This window comes from Mixophyes fleayi, chromosome 10, assembly GCF_038048845.1.
Source record: "Mixophyes fleayi isolate aMixFle1 chromosome 10, aMixFle1.hap1, whole genome shotgun sequence".
Taxonomy (NCBI): Eukaryota; Metazoa; Chordata; class Amphibia; order Anura; family Limnodynastidae; genus Mixophyes; species Mixophyes fleayi.
The window spans coordinates 66,264,259-66,285,169 of NC_134411.1; the positions used below are offsets into that span (position 1 = coordinate 66,264,259).

A 20,911-nucleotide genomic window follows, 5' to 3' on the forward strand; every position below is an offset into this window, starting at 1 on the left:
CCTGCATATTTTTATCTCTTTTTATGCATAATAATGGCTTGCTTTAATTCTGTTACCTTTTGCCATTAACACTCATTAAAAATGCATGCTAAATGACGTAAAACAACTGACACAAAATATTGTGGCACAGAGGACAATAGTATATGTTTTCTAAAATTGGGAATTTTTTATGTTTTTGGTTAATCTAAAGTGTTTGTTAATCACCTGATAAATTAAATTTTTGGCCAAAATGATTTTTTCTAAATGACTTTAAAAGAACGTGTACATAAACTATGAATGTGGGCAAAAAAGGTAAGTTGTATTTAAACTAAGGTTAATGCATAAATATTACTGTCTTTTCCTGCATCACGGCAGGAAATAATCGTACTAGCATGCAACACTTCCCACAAGTGCTTATGTTACAGAAAAAATAAAAAATGTTAAGGACTCCTCTTTGGGGAATCAAACCCCAGTCTCCAGCGTGACAGGCGGGGATACTCACCACTATACTAACGAGGAATAACTTGACATGCTTTTTCAGGGAAACTCCCTCCAATGGGGAGATTTTAATGCCATCTCTGCCGCTAATCAGAAGATGCACAACTTAAATCAACATTTTGCTAAAAGGTACGCTGCTTTGCTTGATGAAAAAGTAAACAAAAATGTGTAGTTAGCGGGATTGTTGCCAAACAGAGAGAATTGAAAAAAAACATAGACTGCATTATTTACATGACCCTGAGTAAAGAGAGTGTAAGATTAAGCTAAAGCAGTATTTTCCTGGCACAGTATATATTTGCCCACTGTTTTTTGGGTTTTCGTCAGGAGACACTCCTGTACAGTCATGCATGGATAATCTGCTACACTACAATATGACTCGAAGGACATTTTATGAAATTAATGCTCCAAAACATTTCAAAAAGATGTTTCTTATCCCTTTCAAGAAATATATTTAGCTATATTTTCCTGCATATTGTTATCCCTTTTTATGCATAATAATGGCTTGCTTTAATTCTTTTACCTTTTGCCATTAACACTGATTAAATATGCCATGCTAAATGACGTAAAACAACTGACACAAAATATTTTGTCACAGAGGACAATAGTATATGTTTTCTAAAATTGGGAATTTTTAATGTTTTTGGCTAATCTAAAGTGTTTGTTAATCACCTGATAAATTAAATTTTTGGCCAAAATGATTTTTTCTAAATGACTTTAAAAGAAAGTGTACATAAACTATGAATGTGGGCAAAAAAGGTAAGTTGTATTTAAACTAAGGTTAATGCATAAATATTACTGTCTTTTCCTGCATCACGGCAGGAAATAATCGTACTAGCATGCAACACTTCCCACAAGTGCTTATGTTACAGAAAAAATAAAAATGTTAAGGACTCCTCTTTCGGGGAATCGAACCCCGGTCTCCCGCGTGACAGGCGGGGATACTCACCACTATACTAACGAGGAATAACTTGACATGTGTTTTTGGGGAAACTCCCTCCAATGGGGAGATTTTAATGCCATCTCTGCCGCTAATCAGAAGATGCACGACTTAAATCAACATTTTGCTGAATGGTAAGCTACTTTGCTTGATGCAAAAGTATACAAAAATGTGTAGTTAGCGGGATTGTTGCCAAACAGAGAGAATTGAAAAAAAACATAGACTGCATTATTTACATGACCTTGAGTAGAGAGAGTGTAAGATTAAGCTAAAGCAGTATTTTCCTGGCACAGTATATATTTGCCCAATGTTTTTCGGGTTTTCATCAGGAGACACTCCTGTACAGTCATGCATGGATAATCTGCTACACTACAATATGACTCAAAGGACATTTTATGAAATTAATGCTCCAAAACATTTCAAAAAGATGTTTCTTATCCCTTTCAAGAAATATATTTAGCTATATTTTCCTGCATATTGTTATCCCTTTTTATGCATAATAATGGCTTGCTTTAATTCTTTTACCTTTTGCCATTAACACTGATTAAATATGCCATGCTAAATGACGTAAAACAACTGACACAAAATATTTTGTCACAGAGGACAATAGTATATGTTTTCTAAAATTGGGAATTTTTAATGTTTTTGGCTAATCTAAAGTGTTTGTTAATCACCTGATAAATTAAATTTTTGGCCAAAATGATTTTTTCTAAATGACTTTAAAAGAAAGTGTACATAAACTATGAATGTGGGCAAAAAAGGTAAGTTGTATTTAAACTAAGGTTAATGCATAAATATTACTGTCTTTTCCTGCATCACGGCAGGAAATAATCGTACTAGCATGCAACACTTCCCACAAGTGCTTATGTTACAGAAAAAATAAAAATGTTAAGGACTCCTCTTTCGGGGAATCGAACCCCGGTCTCCCGCGTGACAGGCGGGGATACTCACCACTATACTAACGAGGAATAACTTGACATGTGTTTTTGGGGAAACTCCCTCCAATGGGGAGATTTTAATGCCATCTCTGCCGCTAATCAGAAGATGCACGACTTAAATCAACATTTTGCTGAATGGTAAGCTACTTTGCTTGATGCAAAAGTATACAAAAATGTGTAGTTAGCGGGATTGTTGCCAAACAGAGAGAATTGAAAAAAAACATAGACTGCATTATTTACATGACCTTGAGTAGAGAGAGTGTAAGATTAAGCTAAAGCAGTATTTTCCTGGCACAGTATATATTTGCCCAATGTTTTTCGGGTTTTCATCAGGAGACACTCCTGTACAGTCATGCATGGATAATCTGCTACACTACAATATGACTCAAAGGACATTTTATGAAATTAATGCTCCAAAACATTTCAAAAAGATGTTTCTTATCCCTTTCAAGAAATATATTTAGCTATATTTTCCTGCATATTGTTATCCCTTTTTATGCATAATAATGGCTTGCTTTAATTCTGTTACCTTTTGCCATTAACACTGATTAAATATGCCCTGCTAAATGACGTAAAACAACTGACACAAAATATTTTGTCACAGGGGACAATAGTATATGTTTTCAAAAATTGGGAATTTTTAATGTTTTTGGCTAATCTAAAGTGTTTGTTAATCACCTGATAAATTAAATTTTTGGCCAAAATGATTTTTTCTAAATGACTTTAAAAGAAAGTGTACATAAACTATGAATGTGGGCAAAAAAGGTAAGTTGTATTTAAACTAAGGTTAATGCATAAATATTACTGTCTTTTCCTGCATCACGGCAGGAAATAATCGTACTAGCATGCAACACTTCCCACAAGTGCTTATGTTACAGAAAAAATGAAAAATGTTAAGGACTCCCCTTTCGGGAATCGAACCCCGGTCTCCTGCGTGACAGGCGGGGATACTCACCACTATACTAACGAGGAACAACTTGACATGTGTTTTTGGGAAAACTCCCTCCAATGGGGAGATTTCAATGCCATCTCTGCCGCTAATCAGAAGATGCACAACTTAAATCAACATTTTGCTGAATGGTAAGCTGCTTTGCTTGATGCAAAAGTAAAAAAAAAATGTGTAGTTAGCGGGATTGTTGCCAAACAGAGAGAATTGAAAAAAAACATAGACTGCATTATTTACATGACCCTGAGTAAAGAGAGTGTAAGATTAAGCTAAAGCAGTATTTTCCTGGCACAGTATATATTTGCCCACTGTTTTTTGGGTTTTCGTCAGGAGACACTCCTGTACAGTCATGCATGGATAATCTGCTACACTACAATATGACTCGAAGGACATTTTATGAAATTAATGCTCCAAAACATTTCAAAAAGATGTTTCTTATCCCTTTCAAGAAATATATTTAGCTATATTTTCCTGCATATTTTTATCTCTTTTTATGCATAATAATGGCTTGCTTTAATTCTGTTACCTTTTGCCATTAACACTCATTAAAAATGCCCTGCTAAATGACGTAAAACAACTGACACAAAATATTGTGGCACAGAGGACAATAGTATATGTTTTCTAAAATTGGGAATTTTTAATGTTTTTGGCTAATCTAAAGTGTTTGTTAATCACCTGATAAATTAAATTTTTGGCCAAAATGATTTTTTCTAAATGACTTTAAAAGAAAGTGTACATAAACTATGAATGTGGGCAAAAAAGGTAAGTTGTATTTAAACTAAGGTTAATGCATAAATATTACTGTCTTTTCCTGCATCACGGCAGGAAATAATCGTACTAGCATGCAACACTTCCCACAAGTGCTTATGTTACAGAAAAAATAAAAAATGTTAAGGACTCCCCCTCGGGGAATCGAACCCCGGTCTCCCGCGTGACAGGCGGGGATACTCACCACTATACTAACAAAGAATAACTTGACATTTGTTTTTGGGAAAACTCCCTCCAATGGGGAGATTTTAATGCCATCTCTGCCGCTAATCAGAAGATGCACAACTTAAATCAACATTTTGCTGAATGGTAAGCTGCTTTGCTTGATGCAAAAGTAAAAAAAAAATGTGTAGTTAGCGGGATTGTTGCCAAACAGAGAGAATTGAAAAAAAACATAGACTGCATTATTTACATGACCCTGAGTAAAGAGAGTGTAAGATTAAGCTAAAGCAGTATTTTCCTGGCACAGTATATATTTGCCCACTGTTTTTTGGGTTTTCGTCAGGAGACACTCCTGTACAGTCATGCATGGATAATCTGCTACACTACAATATGACTCGAAGGACATTTTATGAAATTAATGCTCCAAAACATTTCAAAAAGATGTTTCTTATCCCTTTCAAGAAATATATTTAGCTATATTTTCCTGCATATTTTTATCTCTTTTTATGCATAATAATGGCTTGCTTTAATTCTGTTACCTTTTGCCATTAACACTCATTAAAAATGCCCTGCTAAATGACGTAAAACAACTGACACAAAATATTGTGGCACAGAGGACAATAGTATATGTTTTCTAAAATTGGGAATTTTTAATGTTTTTGGCTAATCTAAAGTGTTTGTTAATCACCTGATAAATTAAATTTTTGGCCAAAATGATTTTTTCTAAATGACTTTAAAAGAAAGTGTACATAAACTATGAATGTGGGCAAAAAAGGTAAGTTGTATTTAAACTAAGGTTAATGCATAAATATTACTGTCTTTTCCTGCATCACGGCAGGAAATAATCGTACTAGCATGCAACACTTCCCACAAGTGCTTATGTTACAGAAAAAATAAAAAATGTTAAGGACTCCCCCTCGGGGAATCGAACCCCGGTCTCCCGCGTGACAGGCGGGGATACTCACCACTATACTAACAAAGAATAACTTGACATTTGTTTTTGGGAAAACTCCCTCCAATGGGGAGATTTTAATGCCATCTCTGCCGCTAATCAGAAGATGCACAACTTAAATTAACATTTTGCTGAATGGTAAGCTACTTTGCTTGATGCAAAAGTAAACAAAAATGTGTAGTTAGCGGGATTGTTGCCAAACAGAGAGAATTCAAAAAAAACATAGACTGCATTATTTACATGACCTTGAGTAGAGAGAGTGTAAGATTAAGCTAAAGCAGTATTTTCCTGGCACAGTATATATTTGCCAGCTGTTTTTCGGGTTTTCGTCAGGAGACACTCCTGTACAGTCATGCATGGATAATCTGCTACACTACAATATGACTCGAAGGACATTTTATGAAATTAATGCTCTAAAACATTTCAAAAAGATGTTTCTTATCCCTTTCAAGAAATATATTTAGCTATATTTTCCTGCATATTGTTATCCCTTTTTATGCATAATAATGGCTTGCTTTAATTCTGTTACCTTTTGCCATTAACACTGATTAAATATGCCCTGCTAAATGACGTAAAACAACTGACACAAAATATTTTCTCACAGAGGACAATAGTATATGTTTTATAAAATTGGGAATTTTTAATGTTTTTGGCTAATCTAAAGTGTTTGTTAATCACCTGATAAATTAAATTTTTGGCCAAAATGATTTTTTCTAAATGACTTTAAAAGAAAGTGTACATAAACTATGAATGTGGGCAAAAAAGGTAAGTTGTATTTAAACTAAGGTTAATGCATAAATATTACTGTCTTTTCCTGCATCACGGCAGGAAATAATCGTACTAGCATGCAACACTTCCCACAAGTGCTTATGTTACAGAAAAAATAAAAATTGTTAAGGACTCCCCGTCAGGGAATCGAACCCCGGTCTCCCGCGTGACAGGCGGGGATACTCACCACTATACTAACGAGGAATAACTTGACATGTGTTTTTGGGAAAACTCCCTCCAATAGGGAGATTTTAATGCCATCTCTGCCGCTAATCAGAAGATGCACAACTTAAATCAACATTTTGCTGAATGGTAAGCTGCTTTGCTTGATGCAAAAGTAAAAAAAAATGAGTAGTTAGCGGGATTGTTGCCAAACAGAGAGAATTGAAAAAAAACATAGACTGCATTATTTACATGACCCTGAGTAAAGAGAGTGTAAGATTAAGCTAAAGCAGTATTTTCCTGGCACAGTATATATTTGCCCACTGTTTTTTGGGTTTTCGTCAGGAGACACTCCTGTACAGTCATGCATGGATAATCTGCTACACTACAATATGACTCGAAGGACATTTTATGAAATTAATGCTCCAAAACATTTCAAAAAGATGTTTCTTATCCCTTTCAAGAAATATATTTAGCTATATTTTCCTGCATATTTTTATCTCTTTTTATGCATAATAATGGCTTGCTTTAATTCTGTTACCTTTTGCCATTAACACTCATTAAAAATGCCCTGCTAAATGACGTAAAACAACTGACACAAAATATTGTGGCACAGAGGACAATAGTATATGTTTTCTAAAATTGGGAATTTTTTATGTTTTTGGCTAATCTAAAGTGTTTGTTAATCACCTGATAAATTAAATTTTTGGCCAAAATGATTTTTTCTAAATGACTTTAAAAGAAAGTGTACATAAACTATGAATGTGGGCAAAAAAGGTAAGTTGTATTTAAACTAAGGTTAATGCATAAATATTACTGTCTTTTCCTGCATCACGGCAGGAAATAATCGTACTAGCATGCAACACTTCCCACAAGTGCTTATGTTACAGAAAAAATAAAAATTGTTAAGGACTCCCCGTCAGAGAACTGAAAAAAAACATAGACTGCAATATTTACATGACCTTGAGTAGAGAGAGTGTAAGATTACCTTTTGCCATTAACACTCATTAAAAATGCCCTGCTAAATGACGTAAAACAACTGACACAAAATATTGTGGCACAGAGGACAATAGTATATGTTTTCTAAAATTGGGAATTTTTTATGTTTTTGGCTAATCTAAAGTGTTTGTTAATCACCTGATAAATTAAATTTTTGGCCAAAATGATTTTTTCTAAATGACTTTAAAAGAAAGTGTACATAAACTATGAATGTGGGCAAAAAAGGTAAGTTGTATTTAAACTAAGGTTAATGCATAAATATTACTGTCTTTTCCTGCATCACGGCAGGAAATAATCGTACTAGCATGCAACACTTCCCACAAGTGCTTATGTTACAGAAAAAATAAAAAATGTTAAGGACTCCCCGTCGGGGAATCGAGCCCCGGTCTCCCACGTGACAGGCGAGGATACTCACCACTATACTAACGAGGAATAACTTGACATGTGTTTTTGGGAAAACTCCCTCCAATGGGGAGATTTTAATGCCATCTCTGCCGCTAATCAGAAGATGCACAACTTAAATTAACATTTTGCTGAATGGTAAGCTACTTTGCTTGATGCAAAAGTAAACAAAAATGTGTAGTTAGCGGGATTGTTGCCAAACAGAGAGAACTGAAAAAAAACATAGACTGCATTATTGACATGACCTTGAGTAGAGAGAGTGTAAGATTAAGCTAAAGCAGTATTTTCCTGGCACAGTATATATTTGCCAGCTGTTTTTCGGGTTTTCGTCAGGAGACACTCCTGTACAGTCATGCATGGATAATCTGCTACACTACAATATGACTCGAAGGACATTTTATGAAATTAATGCTCTAAAACATTTCAAAAAGATGTTTCTTATCCCTTTCAAGAAATATATTTAGCTATATTTTCCTGCATATTTTTATCTCTTTTTATGCATAATAATGGCTTGCTTTAATTCTGTTACCTTTTGCCATTAACACTCATTGAAAATGCCCTGCTAAATGACGTAAAACAACTGACACAAAATATTGTGGCACAGAGGACAATAGTATATGTTTTCTAAAATTGGGAATTTTTAATGTTTTTGGCTAATCTAAAGTGTTTGTTAATCACCTGATAAATTAAATTTTTGGCCAAAATGATTTTTTCTAAATGACTTTAAAAGAAAGTGTACATAAACTATGAATGTGGGCAAAAAAGGTAAGTTGTATTTAAACTAAGGTTAATGCATAAATATTACTGTCTTTTCCTGCATCACGGCAGGAAATAATCGTACTAGCATGCAACACTTCCCACAAGTGCTTATGTTACAGAAAAAATAAAAAATGTTAAGGACTCCCCGTCGGGGAATCGAACCCTGGTCTCCCACGTAACAGGCGGGGATACTCACCACTATACTAACGAGGAATAACTTGACATGTGTTTTTGGGAAAACTCCCTCCAATAGGGAGATTTTAATGCCATCTCTGCCGCTTATCAGAAGATGCACAACTTAAATCAACATTTTGCTGAATGGTAAGCTGCTTTGCTTGATGCAAAAGTAAAAAAAAATGAGTAGTTAGCGGGATTGTTGCCAAACAGAGAGAATTGAAAAAAAACATAGACTGCATTATTTACATGACCCTGAGTAAAGAGAGTGTAAGATTAAGCTAAAGCAGTATTTTCCTAGCACAGTATATATTTGCCCACTGTTTTTTGGGTTTTCGTCAGGAGACACGCCTGTACAGTCATGCATGGATAATCTGCTACACTACAATATGACTCGAAGGACATTTTATGAAATTAATGCTCCAAAACATTTCAAAAAGATGTTTCTTATCCCTTTCAAGAAATATATTTAGCTATATTTCCCTGCATATTTTTATCTCTTTTTATGCATAATAATGGCTTGCTTTAATTCTGTTACCTTTTGCCATTAACACTCATTAAAAATGCCCTGCTAAATGACGTAAAACAACTGACACAAAATATTGTGGCACAGAGGACAATAGTATATGTTTTCTAAAATTGGAAATTTTTATGTTTTTGGCTAATCTAAAGTGTTTGTTAATCACCTGATAAATTAAATTTTTGGCCAAAATGATTTTTTCTAAATGACTTTAAAAGAAAGTGTACATAAACTATGAATGTGGGCAAAAAAGGTAAGTTGTATTTAAACTAAGGTTAATGCATAAATATTACTGTCTTTTCCTGCATCACGGCAGGAAATAATCGTACTAGCATGCAACACTTCCCACAAGTGCTTATGTTACAGAAAAAATAAAAATTGTTAAGGACTCCCCGTCGGGGAATCGAACCCCGGTCTCCCGCGTGACAGGCAGGGATACTCACCACTATACTAACGAGGAATAACTTGACATGTGTTTTTGGGAAAACTCCCTCCAATGGGGAGATTTTAATGCCATCTCTGCCGCTAATCAGAAGATGCACAACTTAAATCAACATTTTGCTGAATGGTAAGCTGCTTTGCTTGATGCAAAAGTAAACAAAAATGTGTAGTTAGCGGGATTGTTGCCAAACAGAGAGAACTGAAAAAAAACATAGACTGCATTATTTACATGACCTTGAGTAGAGAGAGTGTAAGATTAAGCTAAAGCAGTATTTTCCTGGCACAGTATATATTTGCCAGCTGTTTTTCGGGTTTTCGTCAGGAGACACTCCTGTACAGTCATGCATGGATAATCTGCTACACTACAATATGACTCGAAGGACATTTTATGAAATTAATGCTCTAAAACATTTCAAAAAGATGTTTCTTATCCCTTTCAAGAAATATATTTAGCTATATTTTCCTGCATATTTTTATCTCTTTTTATGCATAATAATGGCTTGCTTTAATTCTGTTACCTTTTGCCATTAACACTCATTGAAAATGCCCTGCTAAATGACGTAAAACAACTGAAACAAAATATTGTGGCACAGAGGACAATAGTATATGTTTTCTAAAATTGGGAATTTTTTATGTTTTTGGCTAATCTAAAGTGTTTGTTAATCACCTGATAAATTAAATTTTTGGCCAAAATGATTTTTTCTAAATGACTTTAAAAGAAAGTGTACATAAACTATGAATGTGGGCAAAAAAGGTAAGTTGTATTTAAACTAAGGTTAATGCATAAATATTACTGTCTTTTCCTGCATCACGGCAGGAAATAATCGTACTAGCATGCAACACTTCCCACAAGTGCTTATGTTACAGAAAAAATAAAAAATGTTAAGGACTCCCCGTCGGGGAATCGAACCCTGGTCTCCCGCGTGACAGGCGGGGATACTCACCACTATACTAACGAAGAATAACTTGACATTTGTTTTTTGGTAAACTCCCTCCAATGGGGAGATTTTAATGCCATCTCTGCCGCTAATCAGAAGATGCACAACTTAAATTAACATTTTGCTGAATGGTAAGCTACTTTGCTTGATGCAAAAGTAAACAAAAATGTGTAGTTAGCGGGATTGTTGCCAAACAGAGAGAATTAAAAAAAAACATAGACTGCATTATTTACATGACCTTGAGTAGAGAGAGTGTAAGATTAAGCTAAAGCAGTATTTTCCTGGCACAGTATATATTTGCCAGCTGTTTTTCGGGTTTTCGTCAGGAGACACTCCTGTACAGTCATGCATGGATAATCTGCTACACTACAATATGACTCGAAGGACATTTTATGAAATTAATGCTCTAAAACATTTCAAAAAGATGTTTCTTATCCCTTTCAAGAAATATATTTAGCTATATTTTCCTGCATATTTTTATCTCTTTTTATGCATAATAATGGCTTGCTTTAATTCTGTTACCTTTTGCCATTAACACTCATTGAAAATGCCCTGCTAAATGACGTAAAACAACTGACACAAAATATTGTGGCACAGAGGACAATAGTATATGTTTTCTAAAATTGGGAATTTTTTATGTTTTTGGCTAATCTAAAGTGTTTGTTAATCACCTGATAAATTAAATTTTTGGCCAAAATGATTTTTTCTAAATGACTTTAAAAGAAAGTGTACATAAACTATGAATGTGGGCAAAAAAGGTAAGTTGTATTTAAACTAAGGTTAATGCATAAATATTACTGTCTTTTCCTGCATCACGGCAGGAAATAATCGTACTAGCATGCAACACTTCCCACAAGTGCTTATGTTACAGAAAAAATAAAAAATGTTAAGGACTCCCCGTCGGGGAATCGAACCCCGGTCTCCCGCGTGACAGGCGGGGATACTCACCACTATACTAACGAAGAATAACTTGACATTTGTTTTTGGGAAAACTCCCTCCAATGGGGAGATTTTAATGCCATCTCTGCCGCTAATCAGAAGATGCACAACTTAAATTAACATTTTGCTGAATGGTAAGCTACTTTGCTTGATGCAAAAGTAAACAAAAATGTGTAGTTAGCGGGATTGTTGCCAAACAGAGAGAATTCAAAAAAAACATAGACTGCATTATTTACATGACCTTGAGTAGAGAGAGTGTAAGATTAAGCTAAAGCAGTATTTTCCTGGCACAGTATATATTTGCCAGCTGTTTTTCGGGTTTTCGTCAGGAGACACTCCTGTACAGTCATGCATGGATAATCTGCTACACTACAATATGACTCGAAGGACATTTTATGAAATTAATGCTCTAAAACATTTCAAAAAGATGTTTCTTATCCCTTTCAAGAAATATATTTAGCTATATTTTCCTGTATATTGTTATCCCTTTTTATGCATAATAATGGCTTGCTTTAATTCTGTTACCTTTTGCCATTAACACTGATTAAATATGCCCTGCTAAATGACGTAAAACAACTGACACAAAATATTTTCTCACAGAGGACAATAGTATATGTTTTATAAACTTGGGAATTTTTAATGTTTTTGGCTAATCTAAAGTGTTTGTTAATCACCTGATAAATTACATTTTTGGCCAAAATGATTTTTTCTTAATGACTTTAAAAGAAAGTGTACATAAACTATGAATGTGGGCAAAAAAGGTAAGTTGTATTTAAACTAAGGTTAATGCATAAATATTACTGTATTTTCCTGCATCACGGCAGGAAATAATCGTACTAGCATGCAACACTTCCCACAAGTGCTTATGTTACAGAAAAAATAAAAATTGTTAAGGACTCCCGTCAGGGAATCGAACCCCGGTCTCCCGCGTGACAGGCGGGGATACTCACCACTATACTAACGAGGAATAACTTGACATGTGTTTTTGGGAAAACTCCCTCCAATAGGGAGATTTTAATGCCATCTCTGCCGCTAATCAGAAGATGCACAACTTAAATCAACATTTTGCTGAATGGTAAGCTGCTTTGCTTGATGCAAAAGTAAAAAAAAATGAGTAGTTAGCGGGATTGTTGCCAAACAGAGAGAATTGAAAAAAAACATAGACTGCATTATTTACATGACCCTGAGTAAAGAGAGTGTAAGATTAAGCTAAAGCAGTATTTTCCTGGCACAGTATATATTTGCCCACTGTTTTTTGGGTTTTCGTCAGGAGACACTCCTGTACAGTCATGCATGGATAATCTGCTACACTACAATATGACTCGAAGGACATTTTATGAAATTAATGCTCCAAAACATTTCAAAAAGATGTTTCTTATCCCTTTCAAGAAATATATTTAGCTATATTTTCCTGCATATTTTTATCTCTTTTTATGCATAATAATGGCTTGCTTTAATTCTGTTACCTTTTGCCATTAACACTCATTAAAAATGCCCTGCTAAATGACGTAAAACAACTGACACAAAATATTGTGGCACAGAGGACAATAGTATATGTTTTCTAAAATTGGGAAATTTTTATGTTTGTGGCTAATCTAAAGTGTTTGTTAATCACCTGATAAATTAAATTTTTGGCCAAAATGATTTTTTCTAAATGACTTTAAAAGAAAGTGTACATAAACTATGAATGTGGGCAAAAAAGGTAAGTTGTATTTAAACTAAGGTTAATGCATAAATATTACTGTCTTTTCCTGCATCACGGCAGGAAATAATCGTACTAGCATGCAACACTTCCCACAAGTGCTTATGTTACAGAAAAAATAAAAATTGTTAAGGACTCCCCATCGGGGAATCGAACCCCGGTCTCCCGCGTGACAGGCAGGGATACTCACCACTATACTAACGAGGAATAACTTGACATGTGTTTTTGGGAAAACTCCCTCCAATGGGGAGATTTTAATGCCATCTCTGCCGCTAATCAGAAGATGCACAACTTAAATCAACATTTTGCTGAATGGTAAGCTGCTTTGCTTGATGCAAAAGTAAACAAAAATGTGTAGTTAGCGGGATTGTTGCCAAACAGAGAGAATTGAAAAAAAACATAGACTGCATTATTTACATGACCCTGAGTAAAGAGAGTGTAAGATTAAGCTAAAGCAGTATTTTCCTGGCACAGTATATATTTGCCCACTGTTCTTTGGGTTTTCGTCAGGAGACACTCCTGTACAGTCATGCATGGATAATCTGCTACACTACAATATGACTCGAAGGACATTTTATGAAATTAATGCTCTAAAACATTTCAAAAAGATGTTTCTTATCCCTTTTAAGAAATATATTTAGCTATATTTTCCTGCATATTTTTATCTCTTTTTATGCATAATAATGGCTTGCTTTAATTCTGTTACCTTTTGCCATTAACACTCATTGAAAATGCCCTGCTAAATGACGTAAAACAACTGACACAAAATATTGTGGCACAGAGGACAATAGTATATGTTTTCTAAAATTGGGAATTTTTTATGTTTTTGGCTAATCTAAAGTGTTTGTTAATCACCTGATAAATTAAATTTTTGGCCAAAATGATTTTTTCTAAATGACTTTAAAAGAAAGTGTACATAAACTATGAATGTGGGCAAAAAAGGTAAGTTGTATTTAAACTAAGGTTAATGCATAAATATTACTGTCTTTTCCTGCATCACGGCAGGAAATAATCGTACTAGCATGCAACACTTCCCACAAGTGCTTATGTTACAGAAAAAATAAAAAATGTTAAGGACTCCCCGTCGGGGAATCGAACCCCGGTCTCCTGCGTGACAGGTGGGGATACTCACCACTATACTAACGAGGAATAACTTGACATGTGTTTTTGGGAAAACTCCCTCCAATGGGGAGATTTTAATGCCATCTCTGCCGCTAATCAGAAGATGCACAACTTAAATCAACATTTTGCTGAATGGTAAGCTACTTTGCTTGATGCAAGAGTAAACAAAAATGTGTAGTTAGCGGGATTGTTGCCAAACAGAGAGAATTCAAAAAAACCATAGACTGCATTATTTACATGACCTTGAGTAGAGAGAGTGTAAGATTAAGCTAAAGCAGTATTTTCCTGGCACAGTATATATTTGCCAGCTGTTTTTCGGGTTTTCGTCAGGAGACACTCCTGTACAGTCATGCATGGATAATCTGCTACACTACAATATGACTCGAAGGACATTTTATGAAATTAATGCTCTAAAACATTTCAAAAAGATGTTTCTTATCCCTTTCAAGAAATATATTTAGCTATATTTTCCTGCATATTGTTATCCCTTTTTATGCATAATAATGGCTTGCTTTAATTCTGTTACCTTTTGCCATTAACACTGATTAAATATGCCCTGCTAAATGACGTAAAACAACTGACACAAAATATTTTCTCACAGAGGACAATAGTATATGTTTTATAAAATTGGGAATTTTTAATGTTTTTGGCTAATCTAAAGTGTTTGTTAATCACCTGATAAATTACATTTTTGGCCAAAATGATTTTTTCTAAATGACTTTAAAAGAAAGTGTACATAAACTATGAATGTGGGCAAAAAAGGTAAGTTGTATTTAAACTAAGGTTAATGCATAAATATTACTGTCTTTTCCTGCATCACGGCAGGAAATAATCGTACTAGCATGCAACACTTCCCACAAGTGCTTATGTTACAGAAAAAATAAAAAATGTTAAGGACTCCCCGTCGGGGAATCGAACCCCGGTCTCCCACGTGACAGGCGGGGATACTCACCACTATACTAACAAGGAATAACTTGACATGCGTTTTTGGGAAAACTCCCTCCAATGGGGAGATTTTAATGCCATCTCTGCCGCTAATCAGAAGATGCACAACTTAAATTAACATTTTGCTGAATGGTAAGCTACTTTGCTTGATGCAAAAGTAAACAAAAATGTGTAGTTAGCGGGATTGTTGCCAAACAGAGAGAACTGAAAAAAAACATAGACTGCATTATTTACATGACCTTGAGTAGAGAGAGTGTAAGATTAAGCTAAAGCAGTATTTTCCTGGCACAGTATATATTTGCCAGCTGTTTTTCGGGTTTTCGTCAGGAGACACTCCTGTACAGTCATGCATGGATAATCTGCTACACTACAATATGACTCGAAGGACATTTTATGAAATTAATGCTCTAAAACATTTCAAAAAGATGTTTCTTATCCCTTTCAAGAAATATATTTAGCTATATTTTCCTGCATATTTTTATCTCTTTTTATGCATAATAATGGCTTGCTTTAATTCTGTTACCTTTTGCCATTAACACTCATTAAAAATGCCCTGCTAAATGACGTAAAACAACTGAAACAAAATATTGTGGCACAGAGGACAATAGTATATGTTTTCTAAAATTGGGAATTTTTTATGTTTTTGGCTAATCTAAAGTGTTTGTTAATCACCTGATAAATTAATTTTTTGGCCAAAATGATTTTTTCTAAATGACTTTAAAAGAGAGTGTACATAAACTATGAATGTGGGCAAAAAAGGTAAGTTGTATTTAAACTAAGGTTAATGCATAAATATTACTGTCTTTTCCTGCATCACGGCAGGAAATAATCGTACTAGCATGCAACACTTCCCACAAGTGCTTATGTTACAGAAAAAATAAAAAATGTTAAGGACTCCCCGTCGGGGAATCGAACCCCGGTCTGCCACGTGACAGGCGGGGATACTCACCACTATACTAACAAGGAATAACTTGACATGTGTTTTTGGGAAAACTCCCTCCAATGGGGAGATTTTAATGCCATCTCTGCCGCTAATCAGAAGATGCACAACTTAAATTAACATTTTGCTGAATGGTAAGCTACTTTGCTTGATGCAAAAGTAAACAAAAATGTGTAGTTAGCGGGATTGTTGCCAAACAGAGAAAACTGAAAAAAACATAGACTGCATTATTTACATGACCTTGAGTAGAGAGAGTGTAAGATTAAGCTAAAGCAGTATTTTCCTGGCACAGTATATATTTGCCAGCTGTTTTTCGGGTTTTCGTCAGGAGACACTCCTGTACAGTCATGCATGGATAATCTGCTACACTACAATATGACTCGAAGGACATTTTATGAAATTAATGCTCTAAAACATTTCAAAAAGATGTTTCTTATCCCTTTCAAGAAATATATTTAGCTATATTTTCCTGCATATTGTTATCCCTTTTTATGCATAATAATGGCTTGCTTTAATTCTGTTACCTTTTGCCATTAACACTGATTAAATATGCCCTGCTAAATGACGTAAAACAACTGACACAAAATATTTTCTCACAGAGGACAATAGTATATGTTTTATAAAATTGGGAATTTTTTATGTTTTTGGCTAATCTAAAGTGTTTGTTAATCACCTGATAAATTACATTTTTGGCCAAAATGATTTTTTCTAAATGACTTTAAAAGAAAGTGTACATAAACTATGAATGTGGGCAAAAAAGGTAAGTTGTATTTAAACTAAGGTTAATGCATAAATATTACTGTCTTTTCCTGCATCACGGCAGGAAATAATCGTACTAGCATGCAACACTTCCCACAAGTGCTTATGTTACAGAAAAAATAAAAATTGTTAAGGACTCCCCGTCAGGGAATCGAACCCCGGTCTCCCGCGTGACAGGCGGGGATACTCATCACTATACTAACGAGGAATAACTTGACATATGTTTTTGGGAAAACTCCCTCCAATAGGGAGATTTTAATGCCATCTCTGCCGCTAATCAGAAGATGCACAACTTAAATCAACATTTTGCTGAATGGTAAGCTGCTTTGCTTGATGCAAAAGTAAAAAAAAATGAGTAGTTAGCGGGATTGTTGCCAAACAGAGAGAATTGAAAAAAAACATAGACTGCATTATTTACATGACCCTGAGTAAAGAGAGTGTAAGATTAAGCTAAAGCAGTATTTTCCTGGCACAGTATATATTTGCCCACTATTTTTTGGGTTTTCGTCAGGAGACACTCCTGTACAGTCATGCATGGATAATCTGCTACACTACAATATGACTCGAAGGACATTTTATGAAATTAATGCTCCAAAACATTTCAAAAAGATGTTTCTTATCCCTTTCAAGAAATATATTTAGCTATATTTTCCTGCATATTTTTATCTCTTTTTATGCATAATAATGGCTTGCTTTAATTCTGTTACCTTTTGCCATTAACACTCATTAAAAATGCCCTGCTAAATGACGTAAAACAACTGACACAAAATATTGTGGCACAGAGGACAATAGTATATGTTTTCTAAAATTGGGAATTTTTTATGTTTTTGGCTAATCTAAAGTGTTTGTTAATCACCTGATAAATTAAATTTTTGGCCAAAATGATTTTTTCTAAATGACTTTAAAAGAAAGTGTACATAAACTATGAATGTGGGCAAAAAAGGTAAGTTGTATTTAAACTAAGGTTAATGCATAAATATTACTGTCTTTTCCTGCATCACGGCAGGAAATAATCGTACTAGCATGCAACACTTCCCACAAGTGCTTATGTTACAGAAAAAATAAAAAATGTTAAGGACTCCCCATCGGGGAATCGAACCCCGGTCTCCCGCGTGACAGGCAGGGATACTCACCACTATACTAACGAGGAATAACTTGACATGTGTTTTTGGGAAAACTCCCTCCAATGGGGAGATTTTAATGCCATCTCTGCCGCTAATCAGAAGATGCACAACTTAAATCAACATTTTGCTGAATGGTAAGCTGCTTTGCTTGATGCAAAAGTAAACAAAAATGTGTAGTTAGCGGGATTGTTGCCAAACAGAGAGAATTGAAAAAAAACATAGACTGCATTATTTACATGACCCTGAGTAAAGAGAGTGTAAGATTAAGCTAAAGCAGTATTTTCCTGGCACAGTATATATTTGCCCACTGTTCTTTGGGTTTTCGTCAGGAGACACTCCTGTACAGTCATGCATGGATAATCTGCTACACTACAATATGACTCGAAGGACATTTTATGAAATTAATGCTCCAAAACATTTCAAAAAGATGTTTCTTATCCCTTTCAAGAAACATATTTAGCTATATTTTCCTGCATATTTTTTATCTCTTTTTATGCATAATAATGGCTTGCTTTAATTCTGTTACCTTTTGCCATTAACACTCATTAAAAATGCCCTGCTAAATGACGTAAAACAACTGACACAAAATATTGTGGCACAGAGGACAATAGCATATGTTTTCTAAAATTGGGAATTTTTTATGTTTTTGGCTAATCTAAAGTGTTTGTTAATCACCTGATAAATTAAATTTTTGGCCAAAATGATTTTTTCTAAATGACTTTAAAAGAAAGTGTACATAAACTATGAATGTGGGCAAAAAAGGTAAGTTGTATTTAAACTAAGGTTAATGCATAAATATTACTGTCTTTTCCTGCATCACGGCAGGAAATAATCGTACTAGCATGCAACACTTCCCACAAGTGCTTATGTTACAGAAAAAATAAAAATTGCTAAGGACTCCCCGTCAGGGAATCGAACCCCGGTCTCCCGCGTGACAGGCGGGGATACTCACCACTATACTAACGAGGAACAACTTGAGATGTGTTTTTGGGAAAACTCCCTCCAATGGGGAGATTTCAATGCCATCTCTGCCGCTAATCAGAAGATGTACAACTTAAATCAACATTTTGCTGAATGGTAAGCTGCTTTGCTTGATGCAAAAGTAAAAAAAAAATGTGTAGTTAGCGGGATTGTTGCCAAACAGAGAGAATTGAAAAAAACATAGACTGCATTATTTACATGACCCTGAGTAAAGAGAGTGTAAGATTAAGCTAAAGCAGTATTTTCCTGGCACAGTATATATTTGCCCACTGTTTTTTGGGTTTTCGTCAGGAGACACTCCTGTACAGTCATGCATGGATAATCTGCTACACTACAATATGACTCGAAGGACATTTTATGAAATTAATGCTCTAAAACATTTCAAAAAGATGTTTCTTATCCCTTTCAAGAAATATATTTAGCTATATTTTCCTGCATATTTTTATCTCTTTTTATGCATAATAATGGCTTGTTTTAATTCTGTTACCTTTTGCCATTAACACTCATTAAAAATGCCCTGCTAAATGACGTAAAACAACTGACACAAAATATTTTGGCACAGAGGACAATAGTATATGTTTTCTAAAATTGGGAATTTTTTATGTTTTTGGCTAATCTAAAGTGTTTGTTAATCACCTGATAAATTAAATTTTTGGCCAAAATGATTTTTTCTAAATGACTTTAAAAGAAAGTGTACATAAACTATGAATGTGGGCAAAAAAGGTAAGTTGTATTTAAACTAAGGTTAATGCATAAATATTACTGTCTTTTCCTGCATCACGGCAGGAAATAATCGTACTAGCATGCAACACTTCCCACAAGTGCTTATGTTACAGAAAAAATAAAAAATGTTAAGGACTCCCCGTCGGGGAATGGAACCCCGGTCTCCCACGTGACAGGCGGGGATACTCACCACTATACTAACGAGGAATAACTTGACATGTTGACATGTTGACATGTTGACATGTTGACATGTTGACATGTTGACATGTTGACATGTGTTTTTGGGAAAACTCTCTCCAATGGGGAGATTTTAATGCCATCTCTGCCGCTAATCAGAAGATGCACAACTTAAATTAACATTTTGCTGAATGGTAAGCTACTTTGCTTAATGCAAAAGTAAACAAAGATGTGTAGTTAGCGGGATTGTTGCCAAACAGAGAGAACTGAAAAAAAACATAGACTGCATTATTTACATGACCTTGAGTAGAGAGAGTGTAAGATTAAGCTAAAGCAGTATTTTCCTGGCACAGTATATATTTGCCCACTGTTTTTTGGGTTTTCGTCAGGAGACACTCCTGTACAGTCATGCATGGATAATCTGCTACACTACAATATGACTCGAAGGACATTTTATGAAATTAATGCTCTAAAACATTTCAAAAAGATGTTTCTTATCCCTTTCAAGAAATATATTTAGCTATATTTTCCTGCATATTTTTATCTCTTTTTATGCATAATAATGGCTTGCTTTAATTCTGTTACCTTTTGCCATTAACACTCATTAAAAATGCCCTGCTAAATGACGTAAAACAACTGACACAAAATATTGTGGCACAGAGGACAATAGTATATGTTTTCTAAAATTGGGAATTTTTTATGTTTTTGGCTAATCTAAAGTGTTTGTTAATCACCTGATAAATTAAATTTTTGGCCAAAATGATTTTTTCTAAATGACTTTAAAAGAAAGTGTACATAAACTATGAATGTGGGCAAAAAAGGTAAGTTGTATTTAAACTAAGGTTAATGCATAAATATTACTGTCTTTTCCTGCATCACGGCAGGAAATAATCGTACTAGCATGCAACACTTCCCACAAGTGCTTATGTTACAGAAAAAATAAAAATTGTTAAGGACTCCCTGTCAGGGATTCGAACCCCGGTCTCCCACTTGACAGGCAGGGATACTCACCACTATACTAACGAGGAATAACTTGACATGTGTTTTTGGGAAAACTCCCTCCAATGGGGAGATTTTAATGCCATCTCTGCCGCTAATCAGAAGATGCACAACTTAAATCAACATTTTGCTGAATGGTAAGCTACTTTGCTTGATG

The 20,911-nt window shown here is 34.6% G+C and overlaps 7 non-coding genes across 7 annotated transcripts; all 7 read right to left on the bottom strand.

Annotated features, from left to right (window-relative positions):
• Window positions 1–6,080: 6,080 nt before the first annotated feature.
• Window positions 6,081–6,152, bottom strand: TRNAD-GUC (transfer RNA aspartic acid (anticodon GUC)). The gene has a single exon. It is a non-coding gene; the product is annotated as a tRNA-Asp (tRNA).
• A 2,259-nt stretch (window positions 6,153–8,411) lies between these two features.
• TRNAN-GUU (transfer RNA asparagine (anticodon GUU)) lies at window positions 8,412–8,483 on the bottom strand. Its single transcript has one exon. It is a non-coding gene; the product is annotated as a tRNA-Asn (tRNA).
• An 869-nt stretch (window positions 8,484–9,352) lies between these two features.
• TRNAD-GUC (transfer RNA aspartic acid (anticodon GUC)) lies at window positions 9,353–9,424 on the bottom strand. Its single transcript has one exon. It is a non-coding gene; the product is annotated as a tRNA-Asp (tRNA).
• Window positions 9,425–11,236: 1,812 nt separating this feature from the next.
• TRNAD-GUC (transfer RNA aspartic acid (anticodon GUC)) lies at window positions 11,237–11,308 on the bottom strand. The gene has a single exon. It is a non-coding gene; the product is annotated as a tRNA-Asp (tRNA).
• Window positions 11,309–13,119: 1,811 nt separating this feature from the next.
• Window positions 13,120–13,191, bottom strand: TRNAD-GUC (transfer RNA aspartic acid (anticodon GUC)). Its single transcript has one exon. It is a non-coding gene; the product is annotated as a tRNA-Asp (tRNA).
• Window positions 13,192–17,828: 4,637 nt separating this feature from the next.
• Window positions 17,829–17,900, bottom strand: TRNAD-GUC (transfer RNA aspartic acid (anticodon GUC)). Its single transcript has one exon. It is a non-coding gene; the product is annotated as a tRNA-Asp (tRNA).
• An 871-nt stretch (window positions 17,901–18,771) lies between these two features.
• Window positions 18,772–18,843, bottom strand: TRNAD-GUC (transfer RNA aspartic acid (anticodon GUC)). The gene has a single exon. It is a non-coding gene; the product is annotated as a tRNA-Asp (tRNA).
• Between the last annotated feature and the right edge of the window lie 2,068 nt (window positions 18,844–20,911).